At 38.3% G+C, this 16754-nt stretch overlaps 1 protein-coding gene across 2 annotated transcripts in view; it reads right to left on the bottom strand.

Moving 5' to 3' along the window:
- The window catches only part of frmpd3 (FERM and PDZ domain containing 3), an 83997-nt gene extending 67666 nt beyond the window's left edge, over positions 1-16331 (bottom strand). For both annotated transcript variants that reach the window (XM_027004892.3, XM_027004896.3), the window contains exon 1: positions 15854-16331. The gene's annotated coding sequence lies outside the window, so the exon portion shown is untranslated. The remainder of the gene's footprint in view (positions 1-15853) is intronic.
- Between the last annotated feature and the right edge of the window lie 423 nt (positions 16332-16754).

Here is a 16754-nt window from a genome sequence, read left to right as displayed (position 1 = left end):
CCTTATGAAGTGCCCAATCTCAAGGCAAGTGTAGGGCACCAACTTCACTGATAGTATCTTAGCCCTTTCTGTTCACCTTTTATTCCCAATCATTTAGAGTCTAGTTTCAGTGTAAATTATGAACTCATGTCTAATTAATATTTTATTCAGTATCAGTATCACTGTCATCTCCTAATTACATCTTTTCTAATATGTATACTGAAGCTCAAATGCATTTGTTTAATAATTTACATTGTGGTATTTAAACCTTTATATTCTTAATTTTCTAAGAGAGATGCTTTGAGATCATGCAGATAATTTTCATTTACTTCAAAAAGCACTCAGTGAACAGAAAACACTGAAAAGACAAGAGAAGCATTTGTGCACCATTTTAAATAGTATACTTTTTTTTCCCACTCAAAAGAAGATTATTCATAATACTAACACAAAATAATGTGTCATTTAAAAATCAACCCAGTAGTATAAAATACAGGAGCATCATGATGAAAGTTACCACCTTGAGAGAGTACATTCAGGATATATAATGCTTAGCAGTTCAGAGGCACACCTTCCAATTGAAAATCAGGGTTCCAGCAGTGACAGTTGATATCTGGGATTACAATCTACCATATTCTTACACCCTGGTTGCTTGACTTTTCTTTTAAAGGTGCCCTTAGCACAAGACCTTTTCATTCACCATTATTCTAATCCTATACTCAGCACATCCTACATCAGTCATGAGTGGTCAGCAAACATTTTGGACTGTTTTGTGTTATTTGTGAGTTCCTACATTTTGCAGTACCTAATTAGGCTCAATTCAGCATAGCTTGTCATGCACACACTGCCATGATGCTTCTTAATTACATATTTTCCACTTCTGAGACTGAAACAATTTTCATCTAAAAAGCTTGCAGAAAATGAACAATACAATACTGCTTTTAAATCATGTTGGATTTGTACAGGGGGTTGCTTCTGTTTTTGAGAAAATGTGTGTAAATAATTTTAGGTCTTAGTTAATGGAGACAGCCAAATTTAAAATAACTCTCTTGCATTTCATCTTATGTTATTGTAGTTTATTACCTAATCTGTGTATTTGCTATGTCTGTTGGGTATGTTACATGTAAACCCGATGAGTCAAAATCCACATATGTGGAATATACCTGTCAAATAAAACTGATTCTGATTTTCAAGCATCTTTACCCTGAGTTGATTTTCCAGCAGGCTGTCAACATAAATCAAAGATATAGTGAGCATAAACTGAAATTTAGATGACTGCACAAAGAACAAATTCATCTCTAGTAGTTTCTTATTATTTCCATTGCTAATTAATAGCTTCAGACTCTTCTTACTTTTTCAATTGACTTTTTTTCTGCCAGTTTGTACCATGCACAGAATCATTTTTTAGTGCGACAGGTCCTCACACCTGCCACGCTTCTGTCACATTATCATTGATCATTTTCATGAAGCGAATTAGCTTGCAAAAAGCAATTTTATTTTAATGGGAGCATCAAGCTACGGGAGCAGAATGCTCATTATGCTACATTTGTATAATGCCTCATACTCTTGTATTTCATTAGGCTAAGCATACCATGCACAGCCTCTTATTTTGTCAGTGGTATTCCCTCATGCATTAAATAACAGTAAAACACACATTAAATACTGTAAGCATCAAAACCGGGGAGGCCTCTCACTTGCCCCACATGAATATAGCATTTATTATTAACACAATTTTGCATTTGCTGGTAGCTGGTTGCCTGGCCCTTTATTGATAACTTAATTGAAACTTGGTGAACTGATATTTGTAGAATTATTATTCATTTCCATTTAAAGATTGCTCAACATAAAGTATATAATATTGTAAAATGATTAAATGTATGTCCCATGTAAACAGAATAGTGTGCAATGATCAAATGAACAAAAAAAAAACAAAAAAACCCCCAAAAAAACAACGTTTCAAGTTTCAAGTTTGGTTTATTTGTCACATACATAGTCATACACAGTATAACTCGCAGTGAAATGGTTGAGAGTGCTCTGTCCAAACTGAGGAAAAAGAAAACAGGGGTGCATAGAGAAATATATATTCTATATATGTACAAAAATATATTAACAATGTATGTACAATATATGTATATTATGTTTATATACACAATGTACAATGTATATGGTTGTGTATATATGTATGTACACAAAGTACAGAATGTACAGATCCATCTTGTAAAATGACATATTTACAGTTTTTATGTTACATGGTGACAATAATAGTCTGGGGCCAGTACAACCTATTACACAAATGACAATACCAATAATCTAATAATACATTATACCAATAATCTAATAATGCTGTCAGTTATATGACAATTATTAATGACTACATTTGGGTCATAATCTTGATTCTTGTCAAGCACAGAACCAATGGGAATGCGTGGGAGAAGCTGCCATGAACAAAAAATAGGTTCATTGTTTTGCTAAACACACATAATAATAAACCACAATTTTTCCACTTAGACTAAGAATTTGCTTGGAATATTTAGTGATGCTTGCAAACTCTTTGAGTCTATTTTTAACAAAAGCAATGAATATGTGTCCATGTACATTATTTGGACAAAAGAAATATTGCCAGATGTTCAGCAAATATAAGTATTAAGTGGTAAATCCCTTGTGCATCAAAAGATACTGGGTGTTTCAAACCTAAATTACAGCTACAGTATGTATATCAGTAAAGCAGCCCTACCGTTACAAAACTGGAGACCAAAACTAGCGTCTGGCCTTGCCTTCATCTCAGGAATGAGCAAATCAAAACTGGTGCTGTATCCGTTCCTTTAGGATGCTTTAGGATGCATGAAAAATGACATGCCTACGGCATCTTCAAAAGGCCATAAATAAATAAATAGATAAATAAATAAATAAATAAATAAATAAATTGATGCTGAAATCATTCTGACTGTGCCTTTTAATCCTATGGATTAGGAAAAGGTATTTTAAGTAATCCAATGCTCCTGCTCGTGATTATCAAAGGCACTTCCACTATTAACAATTTTAATTGCTGGTTAATTATTTGGTAAATAGTTTGTGCCTCACAGCTTGATCTAGTTTTAATGAATGTCAATTCTTGATGCAGTAGTCAATGAATTTATTATTACATTTTGTGTGTAATATTATGCACTAAATACCTGTTCATTACATCCTTTAAAACGATGGCTATTGCTGTTTTTTTCATTTCTTAGTATTTATCTACGATAGTTATTAAATGAAATGGCTGAATTACTGAATGCATCTTGCATTCATATCGAATCCACATAATTGGATGTCCAAGATCATTTTAATTGTATATGAACATCATTATAAGACATAAAAAGCAACTTTCAAATAACCACAATAAAGACATCAGTGTTCAGTGAACCTCTGTAAGATATGTAAATCAGTTTTATACCAAATAGGTTCTATAAATGATGACTGACACAGTCTTTGCCCCAGGAGACTCTGCACTGGCCCCTTCACTCCCATCTGGTCAATTTCTGTTCTCGCCCCTTCCTGGGTCCTGCCTTGCTGCGGATGTCATCATCCCTGTTTTTTCCTTTGTCCCTTGTGAAATCTCGCCTTTGTTTGTTTTGCAATACCTAGCTTGTTTTCCTTTTGTGTGTCATGTTCCAGTATTTGCTGGCCACTCCATTGTTAGCCTGTTCCTTAACTGGATTTGTCTATGCTACCTGTGTACTTGTGTATTTGACCATGCTGCTTCTTCAGACCAAGCCTAATAACCCAATTCAGCACCTGCTGTCAACTGCCTCTGGTTCCAGTTATATTATTTAAGATTCGTGATTTTACATTAATATTAGAAAAAAAATCTTATTGATAAAGATTTCTTTTTAAAAATGTTTTTGCTGACAAACATTGTCTTTACAACGCTGCTTTTAAGTTTTAGGAAGACAGTGTATCTCTAGCTGCTTCCTTTAGCTTTACACAATTATAATTAGAACAGTATTGTATATACTGTTCTAATTATTATAATTGTGCTAGTCAAAATTTCAATTCAATGTATTTAATTGGTATAGCACTTTACAAAAACCCAAGTGCAGACCTCAGATACTGTTCCAATGCATTATATATCTGCAATGTCCATTGAATATTATCATTATTTTAGCATTAGAAGCACAATTTATTCATTGAATTTGAGTTTTTTCTTGTGGAAAAAAATAGTATTTGCAGTACTAAAAATGAATGATTAACATCACTTGCTCCCCACTTTGATTTTGATTAAAATCATTCTGCAGATGTAACCAGAATGTTCTATCTTCAGACGGCAAGCACAATCTAAATCCTAATGGCCTGCATGGAATGTTGTTTCAGAATCACAAATTATTCATGTTAATTATATTGAAAACTGCCTGACTCTAGGCAATATATATGACCCACAGCCATTTCTGAGTGGCTGTGACCAGCACTTTTACAATATGCCATTAGCTATCTTAGGTAGATGAGGACCTGATATGCACTATGACTCACCACTCACTAAAATACCAGAGGTCACACGCACAGCTCTCTTGGGGTTAAAATTCTTCTTTTTCTTCTTCTTCTTCTTCTAAATCTTCTTTACAAGTTATCTTCCACTAAGCATCTGCTGGTGGTTGAATAAAAATGTGACCACAACTTGAGCTGCAACTTTCCAGAAGCTCTATTTGCATGCACAGACAATTTGATAATAAATGTGCTGGTTTTGTTGTAATTTGAATGTGTTGTTCTCTAACGGCTTGCATGTATAAATCAGTATGCACTCAGTACACTCATGCTGTGCTGGCCCTTAGAAACTGCTCAATTCAATAAAGAAAATCACATGGAAGTAATGTGATGTCAATGCCCGAGTGAACTATTCTATATATGCAATTCTTCAACATACAGCATAGAGTTGCATAGGGTGAATTTGGATATTTTCACCTTCCCATTCTGGAAACCATCCAACTAAAATCCTATATTTAAAATGAGGTTCCGCATAAACCAGTTTCTGGAATTTGAATGACAGTTTGGTTGTGGACTTTATCATTACTGGTAAGCTAGCTAACTGAGCAGTTAATGTAACTAGTTTGACACTTTATAATCACACCTGACACCAAGTTAAAAGGAGAATGAAAAATCAAAATGACCAGAACCATCACGATATGAATCTCTCTGTGATAGATTTAGCTAAAGATAGTTGTATGGCCCCCATTTACATGTATAACCATCAAATCAAATCTTTGCTCATGTATACCCGGAGTATGACCTCAAATCAGTAAGTCAAGGAATAAGGCAAGAGAAGGATTTGGTTCTGGTTCAGTCATTTTGCTAAAGTAAAATGGTTGATCTGCTTATTCCACAATGGATTCAATTTGGTGTTACAAATAATTCTCAATATCAATGATATTTACAGAAACTGTTGATAGAAATTTAACAAGCCAGTACTGTTAATTATGCTTTCAATTTTAAAATCATAAGTGCCCTGTTATAGAGATAAGACTATCAAACCACCAAGGCATACACCAATACCAACTTTGACTTTGAGCGACTTACTATGAAGAGAATTGTAGTCACTGCATTTAAAATACCTGTTAATCAGTGAGCTTGTTGGTAGCACTGAACTGAACAAGCAAATGTGTTCACAATGGGAAAATGCTCAGATGGATTCTTGTTGCAGGTTGGATGAAAAAAAAAATCACCTGTAAAACCAAATTGAACATTAGCATGGAACTATATTCAGGTTTAGCCTGATAGTAATTTTCACTGAGTGATTCAATAACATTTCAAACACTCTGCAGAGACATTTGTTGATGTGTGTAATCTGAGTGACCAGGTCAACTCTAAAAGCTTTCAGTCGTAGGCAGTTTTCACCAGGCACTTCTCAAACAGCCGCACTCTCATTTTCTAAGTAATGTAATCTCTTGCATATTATGAGTAATGCTTTAAAGTTTTCATTTGTGCTGGCAAGATCTAACCTTTAGAGTTCCATGACATAAAACATCAGGTTTGCTCTGACGAAGCTGATGGGAATTTTTAGATATTGAGTTGCTTAAAGTCACTCCACACTCTAAGAAAAAGCCTCAGGAATACAATGGTTTCCTTTGGAAATTGCAATTCTGTCAACAGCTCTTTTTGTACCCTGTGCATTTTTAAAAAAATAGCACTAACAGTGCTTAGGTTGAATGTAACAATATGTCTCCAAAAAACAAACATGTCCGCCCACTGAGAACAAAGGTCTCATTTACAGTGATGCCCTGTAAAACGCATAGCAAACATATTTACCATAAATAACAAAGGAATAACTTTCAAAAATCACCCTGAAATATTTTGATAAAATAAGAAAGAATCTAGACAAGACTGTTACCTGGATTTCTACTGATATACCACCTCAATCAAATGAAATGTATATATATAGCACTTTTTACAACAGATGTTGTCACAAAGCAGCTTTACAAATGTCCAAGTCCAAGGCCTCAGTGAGTGGGAAGGAAAAACTCCCTATAGCATGAGGAAGAAACCTTGAGAGGAACCAAGACTGAAAGGGGGCGGGGGGCATCCATCTCTGGCCGACAATGTTCACAATTTTAAGATAAAAATAAACAAAATAAACAAACAATAAAATGAAAAAATAAGCAATTATTGTCTAGTCCAATTTCTAGAAGTCCTAAAAATGAAACACTGATCATGATAAATTAGGTCTTTTTTAACTAACAACACAGATGGCATTTACAGTGTTACGCCTTTATTCAACAAATGGCATTAAACAATCAAGGTTATTACTTTCTTTTCGACTTTAGGGACGTTAGGCCATTCTGCACTATTCAACACTCCAAAACTTGTTTTCTTTTTCCACAAGTGCTATGTTGGAAATTGCAAAGTGTTACATTGGAAGTATTTGAAGTTGGCTCATTTGAAAGTGGGACTTATTTGTATACAGGAAGTATTTGAGGTGGCAATTAATTCTTGCCATAATGATGTCACTAAAATCCATCACAGCGTATTGTCGTCTGACGAGATGAACAATCTGGAGTTGTTTGTACAAATGACAGCACAGGATATATTCAAATGCCAAATGCTCGAGACAAGAGAGAAAGCAACATAAAGAGGCTTACCTCTGTTTGTGTAGACCCCGTGTAACCCTATATCACTAAGCCATTCCACTCAAACAGTTCTGCAGCTCTATGCAGTATTGTGGCATTTTCCTGCATTCAAAATTATATCAGATTATGTACTTTGATAGGATTTTCTTTAATGGCCTGCTTCAGTGCATGTGACAGTATTGGTAATGGTGATAGTGCATAAATGGGATTATGTTCAGGACTCTAATGTGGCCTTAAAACACAGATTTCTTTCTGTTTGAGCCACGCTGCTGTTGATTGACTCATTTGTTTTGGATTTCTGGCATGCTGCATGACCCAATCTGTAACGTTGAGTGCCGCAGGGTGCGGGGCAGGACGCACAGACTCCCTTGATGTGGTGAAACATTTATTAACGAATAACATAAAAGACAATGGTGGCACTCACACATAGTAACGACATTAAACACGAACACACTGAAATGAAACATCAACACAAACACGCATAAACAGTTTACATCGATGCTAACACCTACACTAATAGCGACATAAGCAAATGACATCAACAATGACCAAGGAAGAGGCACACACAGACAGGGGTTTAAATAGACAGAAGACTGAACCCCATGTAGGTGTGTGCCACCACGGTAGGCATGGCTACATACACATGTGAACCCCCCTGCACGCGGCAGGCCATACCATGTGACTTGTGGGGGGGCGTCCCGTGACACAATCTCTATTGCTTTATCACATTCTGCTGTCAAATTTGCTCATGCAGCTTGAAATTCGCTGCTCTCTCATTAGCTGCAAGTGACCCACATCCTGATCAAGCAAAGCAGCCCACATTATTGAATTCCCTCCATTGAGCATCACGGCTAGGATGAGATTTTGGTGTTTGGTGACATGCAGTGTATTATAACCGTATCTCCAAATTTAATGCTTGGCACGTTTACTTTAAAGTTTAAGTTTTTGTTTTTTCATCTGTCAATGGAACGTAGCTCCTGTAGTTCTGTGGAACAAGAAAGTGATCTTCAGCAAGCTCTAGATGGGTATCAGTGGGTTTTGTTGAGGGTACTGATTTTATTTGTGCTAATCCTCCTCTCAATACAAGTCTTATTCAATGTTTATAATGACTCATAAGCACTCAAGTGCCAGGGATGCCTGCAGAGCCCTGATTGTTGCCCTAGACATCTTTGCCACTAATTTGCTATTTCAACAGCAAGGACATGCACTGATTTGTGTAGGGTGCCTATTCATTGGTGCTCCTTCCATTTTTTTGATTCATGCAAATTCAAAAGGGTTCACAAACGTTTTCATGCAATTATAAATCACTTTAGACTTGAGAGTCTTAAACCAAGAGTCTTGAGTCTTAGCTAACTGGGTCAAGTACAGTGTCACATACTATAACATTTGGTCATGTCCCCCACAGCTGATGAAGGACCCCTGTCTGAAACATTCTGTTTCTCTGGAAACTCTGTTTACTTTATTACAAAAAAATAAAAATAAAATAATAATACAAAAAAAAAAAAAAAAAAAAAAAAATATATATATATATATATATATATATATATATATATATATATATATATATATATAAATATATATATATATATAAAATGTCTGGGTGTGTGTGTGTGTGCGCGCGCACATATTTGTGCATGTGTTCTCAACAATCCAGTCAGAAGTGTCTGACAAGCATCGCTGAGTTTTCGAAATATGAATAAGGGGTAGTCTGCATAACCAACTGACCAAAAGTAACACAAAAGACCCCAAAAAGCACTTATCATCTGCGGAACTTGAATGATGCAATTACCACTGAGTGGAAAAAAGGAGTATATATGCCTCACTGGCTATATTTTGTCTAAAGACTCAGTGACCTTGCACAACTACAATTTAATAAGAGGAGATATTAAACAAGTCGAAGACAGGGAAAGAGTGAGGAACTCTTTGATTATATTCTGCACTGCTGTGTCTTTCTAAGAGTCTGTGTTTAACTTTTGCTGTGTAGTGGCTACCTTCACAGTGCATAAGGCTTAAACAAGCACTCATCTGCTACAGTATCCAGATTTGGTGATTCTAACAGGATGGCTGCACTGAGCACGAATCACAGAAAAACCCACCCAGCGTCTAGAATTCCGGCCCACAATGCATCTGCAGTCCTGCCACTGCAGGCTCAAACAGGGCCACAGATTTTAGGAGAGCCTGAATTGTAAATGGCAGTAGAGATGCGGTGTAAGGCCCCAGAGTAAAGTCATTGACAGATGGCGGAGTGCAGCAGGCTTGAATCGTGCACGGAAACTTTTAAAACCAAGCTGTACAAATGACACCACAGGAGCCCAGTCACAACAGGCATCATAGGAGATCCAACACAGCAGCAGCGATAAGACAGTATATAAATCAACATGCATACAAGCATCAAATACCAAACATGAACCCCCATAAATCAACATGTGTACTTAAAATTTTTCCCTGACTAGAGGTGAGATTTTTTCCCATTCCCCTCTTCAAATTATGGAGAGGACCAGAGTGATGTTACTTTCATTGCTGAACATACTCAGATATTCTATGAAGGCTCCATGTTTCATCTCTGAGATGAGGACATAAATGCTAACATTTATGACTAGTTAACCAGCTCCAAAGGTTAACAAATCAGGGCCATGGCATGGTATAGGTTTTTACAGTCTTGGGAATGCAGCTATTCACATTTACTTATGTCCTAAGAGCTAATCCTGTACCTTATATGAATAAAGCATATTGCCGAGACATGTGATGGACTTCTATAAAGCATCTATTTTGGAACTGAATACTTCTGAATGTTATTAGCTTAATTGGTGTACTTAGCTAAATGAAGGGGTCTGAGAACATGATCCTAGCTGGATCCAAAATGGTGCCTGAGCAACACTGTAAGTGGTCTGTCTAATTAAATCCCTAAAGCCTCGTATTCCTGGCAATCACACTGCATGGTGCCACTGGCCCTCTGAACCAACACCCACTGAAGGAACAAGAAATTTCAAATATGGTTTTGTCTCTTTTTTTGTATGGTAGCAAATGAAAGCTCAGGCATGACCCACAATTTGTGACTGTAGATTTAAATGTGAACTGGATATTTTGGTAACACTTTATGTATCATGCTGTTCATAAGGCTGCATGACTCCTCCATTATCCCTTTATGATAGCTGATATCATCCTACATAGTAATTGGAACCTAAAAGTAATTATAAAACCTTATTCCTGCAAGGGTTTGCACTCATAAATCCTGCTTCTGTTATTTTTTGTCAAGTTGATGCGTGTAAAAATGGATTTTTGTTGATATAAGTCAGTTGAAATGATGCAGCATGATCATTTTACAGAATGAGGCCAACTGTAGCACTAGACAATGTCTGTAGTACTAGACATTAGGCTTATGTCAATTTGGCATCAGAACTGACTAAAGCTGTCTTTAGGGCTCCTGACACCTGTTGGAATAAGCTTTTCTAGTGTTTGTGTAAGTTTATGTCAGTTGTTATGAAGGGATTATCTAGCATTATGAATAGCACTCATAAATGAAGTGCTGCCAGTGTTTTTCTTTCAGACAAGCTTTCTGGAACCACCCCGTTTACACATATTATTTTGTTTGTGTCATTGCAGAACATATGGTAGCTAGAGCTATTGTTCTCTATGGATTAACTATGGCTTGCTCAATAGGGATCTGGACCCATACATTTGTAAAGCTGCTTTGTGAAACACATGTTGTAAATGGTGCTATATAAATACATTTGACTTGACTTAATATGTGTACACATATTTTGGATGTATAATTAGACATAAATGCTTATATATTGTAAAGTGTATACAAAGAAACTATTGAAAGTTAACATTTCTTAGATACTGTCCACTGCTTCAAATCTTTACTCATCCAAGTCAGGTTAGGGCACCAGTTGTGCCAAAAGGCAGAACTCAATTTACCCTTAAGCTTTGCATAGTGCAGCTTGCATGTATTAAAATACAACTATGCAAAGCTTAAGGGGAAACTGAGTTCTGTTATTTCAAGCTTTTCAATTTGCAAAGTTTGTTAAACATGGTTTGGAGCTAAATCTCTTCAGGGTTTTTACTGTTTGTCTGTTATCCTATGCCTGTTTCTGAGATAGAAAGATGATTGATCACAATGATTTGAGTAAGGTTTTCAGCCCCATTTAGTGTGCTGGCTACTTTCACAAAAAACTTACTCACAAATCATTATCATGTTGCATGTAATTACCATATTATTAGGTTAGTTTTGGCTTTCAGCAGAATCAAATCTGTGCAAACAATCTATGCAAACATAGATCTCTCTCTTGCTCTCTCTTTCACCCTCTCTTTAGCTCTTTCAGACAGAAGGGAGAAGTGCATTAAATTGTGATAAAATATTAACTAAATATGTCTATAGATTTCTCTCATGTCTTTCCATTTATATTTTGTAAAAATGGATTGGATGGCCTTGACTAGCCTAGTTCATTGACTCCTATTCTGCTCTTTTCTTTCTATTATCATTTATATCTTTTGGCCTTTTGCAATGTCATGTTGATTGTTTAGGGAACAGGACTCACAGTGGCAACAAATATTGAGTCAATTTGAAACATGTTTATGACACATCCATAACATATTGTCTCATACATATTCAAATATAATAAGCACTATTATTTCCTTTTATATTGGTATAAGTGACATATGTTTGTATTATTGCTGTAGGTGGCTAATCAATACATACACTCCAACTGTACATGTGCAGATGTGAGTCATCATGCCTCAGGCTCTTAGCTCTGTACAGTCTTGAGCTGTGAGTGATGACGATTGAGACAGGCTCGTTAAAGGGTGCTACAGTTAATAGTCTAATTAGCTTTATGGCTCTTGGCAATATTTTTCCACATCTTCATGATGAGAGATATGAGCCATTTCACATTTGTGCAGCCCCATTGTCACCCTAATAAGTACCAAACATGGTCTGAGTGAGCTCTTGACCTCGACTGTCTTATGAATTGTGTGGTCAGATGAGATATAAGCAGGCAGTTCCTCAGGTCCAGCAGAAAGGAAACCTTTACTACTGGACCCTCAAGTTCCTCTCAAGCAGACTTTGGGTTTGAGTGTGTTTTCAAATGCTGTGTTCACCACTCTGCTTCTCTCAGCTTCTAAACCTCAGACTGTCCTAGGTTAATAGCAGCAAATGGAAGAGAATATTGTGAGAGCATGTGAAGCATATCATACTGGCATCAATTATCTAATGACAAATTTGGGGAAGTTAAAAAGATATTTGTTTGGACTACACAATGATCATATAATCAATTTTGCTTTAAACTGCCACATATCTTTGGGGATAAGACCGAAATCATAGTGCCGTGTTTGATATCACGTTAGGTGAGGCCAAGATTACAACGGTCAGAGAGGTGAGATTGAGATGAGACCAAGATAAATGGTCAAGTTGAAACTCAAAAATGAAAAACAAAAAAATGTGGCCCTTCATCTTGAAATGTATCATTCAGAATATGTCAATGGGATATTGAGTTAAAGGGAATCATTATTACTAAGTTCTCAGTTTAAATGACAATCAAATTAGCATAAACAGATATATGTTTACAACGCATTATTCATATCTTATTCCACTCTGTCTAGATTATGCTGTGAAATGTTTTTAAACCTAAACCCATGTGATACATTGCCTCCAGCAAGTGGTGACCTCTCTGTCAGAGCCAGAGATCTGGGAGATAATGTGTGGGGAATGTGAAAAGTGTATCGTAGCTCTTAATGGGGGGAGGAGTGCACAGTGGTGTGTGGCAAGGGGCTGCTCTTTGCCCGTGGTGAGAGCTGTAGTGTTCCAGCACTGAGTAGGTGGACTCTTGTCCTCAGCTTTATCTCAGAACACCGTTATCGGCATTTTCATCTATCCTGCTACGAGTTACAAGGGGTTTCCATGGGAACTAAATGGAAATCACTCAGAAAAAAAGAGAGAGAGTGAGAGACAGAGAGAGAAGTGTGATGTAGTCAAGGCTGTGGATGGTTCACAACAAGTTGATAGCCAGAGGGCTTGCTGTTGAATGGCACTGGCTGAGCTTGTCATGAGCTGCTAGCACTGGAACAGCTTCATGTGACCCACATCAGCACCCACAAACAGCAGTGAGCATGCTACAGTATACGGACCACTAATTTTGATCCCATGTTGTTTACTGTTTCCACCCTGTTTGTGAGTTATAAAATCTGGCTTCCTGGATCACTAAGCCCTTGCATTTTGGAGAAAAACCTGCCCGGTTAATTCATTTCTATTGTGGAAATACTGAATCTTCCTTACCACCTTGGTAAATCTCCATGCAACTGAAATGTATACTGGCTCACATACCACTTCCCGCATGTAAGAGCTGGACTGAGAAGGAAGGCTGGCAGCAGGTCTGACATGTCCCTGATTAGAAGCAGTGCTATGGAATAGAACGGAATGGCAAGGCACGAAGCTTGTTAAGCACCAGGCTGAAGTGTCCCAGAGAACCGCATAATGCAAGCTTGTTTGCCTGTTATATGCCCACTGGCGTAATTGGTGAGCTTCATCTAGCATGGGTGTGTTTCTTTGTAATGGGTTTTATATGCCACTGCAGTGCTGCTTGCCATTACCAACTGCATTTGTGTGCATCAAGTTGCACCTGCAGTCGACTGGAGCGCAAGGGAACTCATCTGCCACTTTTTTGGTTTCACTGTTAGAGGAACATTTTTAGTGTTTTAATGATAATGTGCAGAGCATATGGCTCTTTATTTCACTTTGTTGCGTCATCTGATTATGGTATTTTATCAGTTAAGCCTTAAAACCAGTTCAGGGAATTAGTTTATCCTTCTTACTAAGACAGCCAATTCGTAGTAATGGAACACTGATTAAATCAATTTTAGATTTTTTTAATGAATGAATAAATAAAAGTACACTTCAGATTTTTTTTTGGCAGATATTTTACTAGATTTGAATGTCTTAAGATTATTGTATACAAAACATAAAATCTCTCACTCAAGATGCAGAAAGCCTGTTTCTTGAAAGCTTTGCCTTTCATTCTCTCATTATTCCTCAGGCAAATCAAGCTTAAAAGCTGAAGTTACGTTACTATTTTTATTCTAGCCTCTGACCTCCCTTGGGCCATCTAGTGCCCAATCAGTGAAGATAATGTGTTCAGACTGATAACTATCTCTCTGGGGCCAAGTCTCATGCTGGACTGGGCAACAGCGATACATTGAGGATGCCAGCGCATTGTGTCCCCTCATCCCTCGCGTCTGAATGCAGCAGGATGCAGCTCAGGCATGTGTGGGGACTGACAGCTCCCCAGAACTGTCTGTCATGTATTTATCTCAGTAATGTATTCAGCTCAGCAGACCCGTGGTACCTTCAGAGCAAGTAACGTGATTGGGCCCAACACCATATCTGAGTAAGGCATGTTCTGGCTAACAGCAGCAGAGAAATAACCTCTTACACATTTCTCGTCACCTCTGAATACACACCTCCTGAACACATCCAGACAGTAGTTCCAGCCCTCTGCTATTATTCACATACCATGTACTTTATGTAGCTGGATGGCATAGGTTTAGTATGGAGAACAAGCTTGGGGGACAAGTCTCCACTTTGCTGAGTGCTAACCATCTTGCTAACCAGCAGTATATGGTCATGAGCTCCCCAGAACCTCTTCCAAGGTTAATAAAACCAAACTGGTCATTCTGAGTTGCTCATAGAACACACCCAGACCTTAATGGTGAAGTACAAAAAAAAAAAAATCAGTATGTGAAGTTTGAAAAGAAATAAAATACAGAACAAACCTGCACTTGATATTCAACATTCAGAGCAAATCTATGTCTAAATATAAGATGATTGAGAGAAAAAAGCTGGATTCCCTGAGAGCTTAATGATGGCCTCCTACGCATACCATTCCATCAACAAATAACTGAGCACTTCACCCTTTCCCTAAGTGCATCATTAATCTATAGCAGACATGGGGCACAGCTGAATATCCCTAATAGCAACAGACCCAACAACAACAGCCTATTTGTTACATGTATAATGTTTATATGTGTAGGATTCCCACTTTCAACTCTTAAGGGCTTTATGCACAACTGAGAGTCTTTGCAATTGCAGTAAATGAAAACAGGAAAGAGAATGAGTTCTATATACTCTGGCAATGACTTATTAGCAGTGATGGGTGTGATACATAGGATTGATTTATCTAATGTAGGTGAGAGCAAAATCTTTGCCAGTCTCCATCCTAGAGTTACCCCATATCTCTCTGCCTCATACTCCCTTAGAACCTGAACATGCTCCCAACTTAAACTTACCCAACCTTTTCTGGAACTGCTAATCTGTTTTTTGGATTCAAACTACATGAGTCATATCGTGGCTTGGAGCACAACACAAAATACTGAATACCTCTATAGAGTTGGGGGTAATTTTCAGTCGGTTTAGAGATGCAGTTTACTGGCAAGTCATGCTGGCTCTCTTAATTAGGATTATGGCTGAGAGAGAGCATGACTCTCTGCACTGTGTTCGCTGATCTGCCTGCCTGGGCACCCTTGCAGAATTCATAATGAATACGTGACCAAGCATGCCAAAAAGCATTTAGCAACAGTTAACTTGTCAGGTTGCCACAGTCAACTTATCAGTAATCTGCCTTTGCTGAAGCTGAATCCTTTAGTGACAAGCCCAAACTCAGCTGAAATCTAAATGCAAGCTAAAAAAAAGAGGCACACTGCAGCAGTAAACAGTCTTGTTTTCATCAGGGCATTTTTGATCCCCCTAGAGGTTAAAGCAGCCAGAGCAGGAGGCAGCAGTGAGGTCTTACCTGAGTTCACGGATGCTTGTGTATCCATTAGCTGGTTAAAGCCCAGGTGATCATGCCCTCCTATTTGGGCAGACAGCAAGCAGGGTAAGCAGGCAGGTGGGTAGGTGTTTTGGGGGGAGTTGGGGGTGTGATCACAGACAGCTCCTAGTGATCAACCTGCTAAGAGTTTTCCAGTGCAGTAGCTTTCTCCCAGGTCACTCCAGCCAGCCCCAGCAGACACACCAGTTCGGGGAGCTGGGGCATCGGTGCAAGGTGGGTCGGACCGCCTACATCTCCGTCTGGAGCCTGCTGGTAATTGCGTGCACTTGGCTGCCTGACGTAACTTTCCAGCCTTTTTTTTCTAGCCCGTCTTGGCGCTGCCTTGCTTGTGTCTCCGTCCGTCCTCCAGGCAAGACCGGCGAGTGTGGCTGCGGTGCGGTGACGGCACGAAAGCAAGAGCACAGGGGGAGAGAGGGAAGGAGAGAGGGAGGGAGGGATGTACAGAGAGAGGGAGGAAGGGAGAGAGGGAGTGAGAGAGGTGGATAGAGGAGGAACAGAAGGAGGGAGGGAGAGAGTAAGAGAGAGGGGGATGCTTCATCCATCGGCATCAATCAGGGACGAAGTGAAGGGGAGGGTCTCTGCACGTCAGTCACACTCATGTGAAGAGCTTGAAGGCTGTGCAGATCTCTTGGATTACATGCATGTGTGCTGGCACATGCATGTGTATGTTTGCATGTTCATAGGTCCAGTGGATTTAATGGAGTGTGTAATATAGCTTTGATATTGCTGCAGACTGCCATTCCCTCTCTGTCCTTGTGCATCCCTTATAAGCTTACAAATCCACACATGCACAGCAGAATCAATCACAAACACAGGGGATGCGTAGGAGCAGGCAGGCTGTTGGAGTCTCCGGTGCAATCTG

Source organism: Electrophorus electricus, chromosome 16, assembly GCF_041902795.1.
Source record: "Electrophorus electricus isolate QZ-2024a chromosome 16, ASM4190279v1, whole genome shotgun sequence".
NCBI classification, from domain to species: domain Eukaryota; kingdom Metazoa; phylum Chordata; class Actinopteri; order Gymnotiformes; family Gymnotidae; genus Electrophorus; species Electrophorus electricus.
The sequence above is the reverse complement of the archived record's forward strand: the minus strand, read 5'-3'. Positions and strand labels throughout refer to the sequence as shown.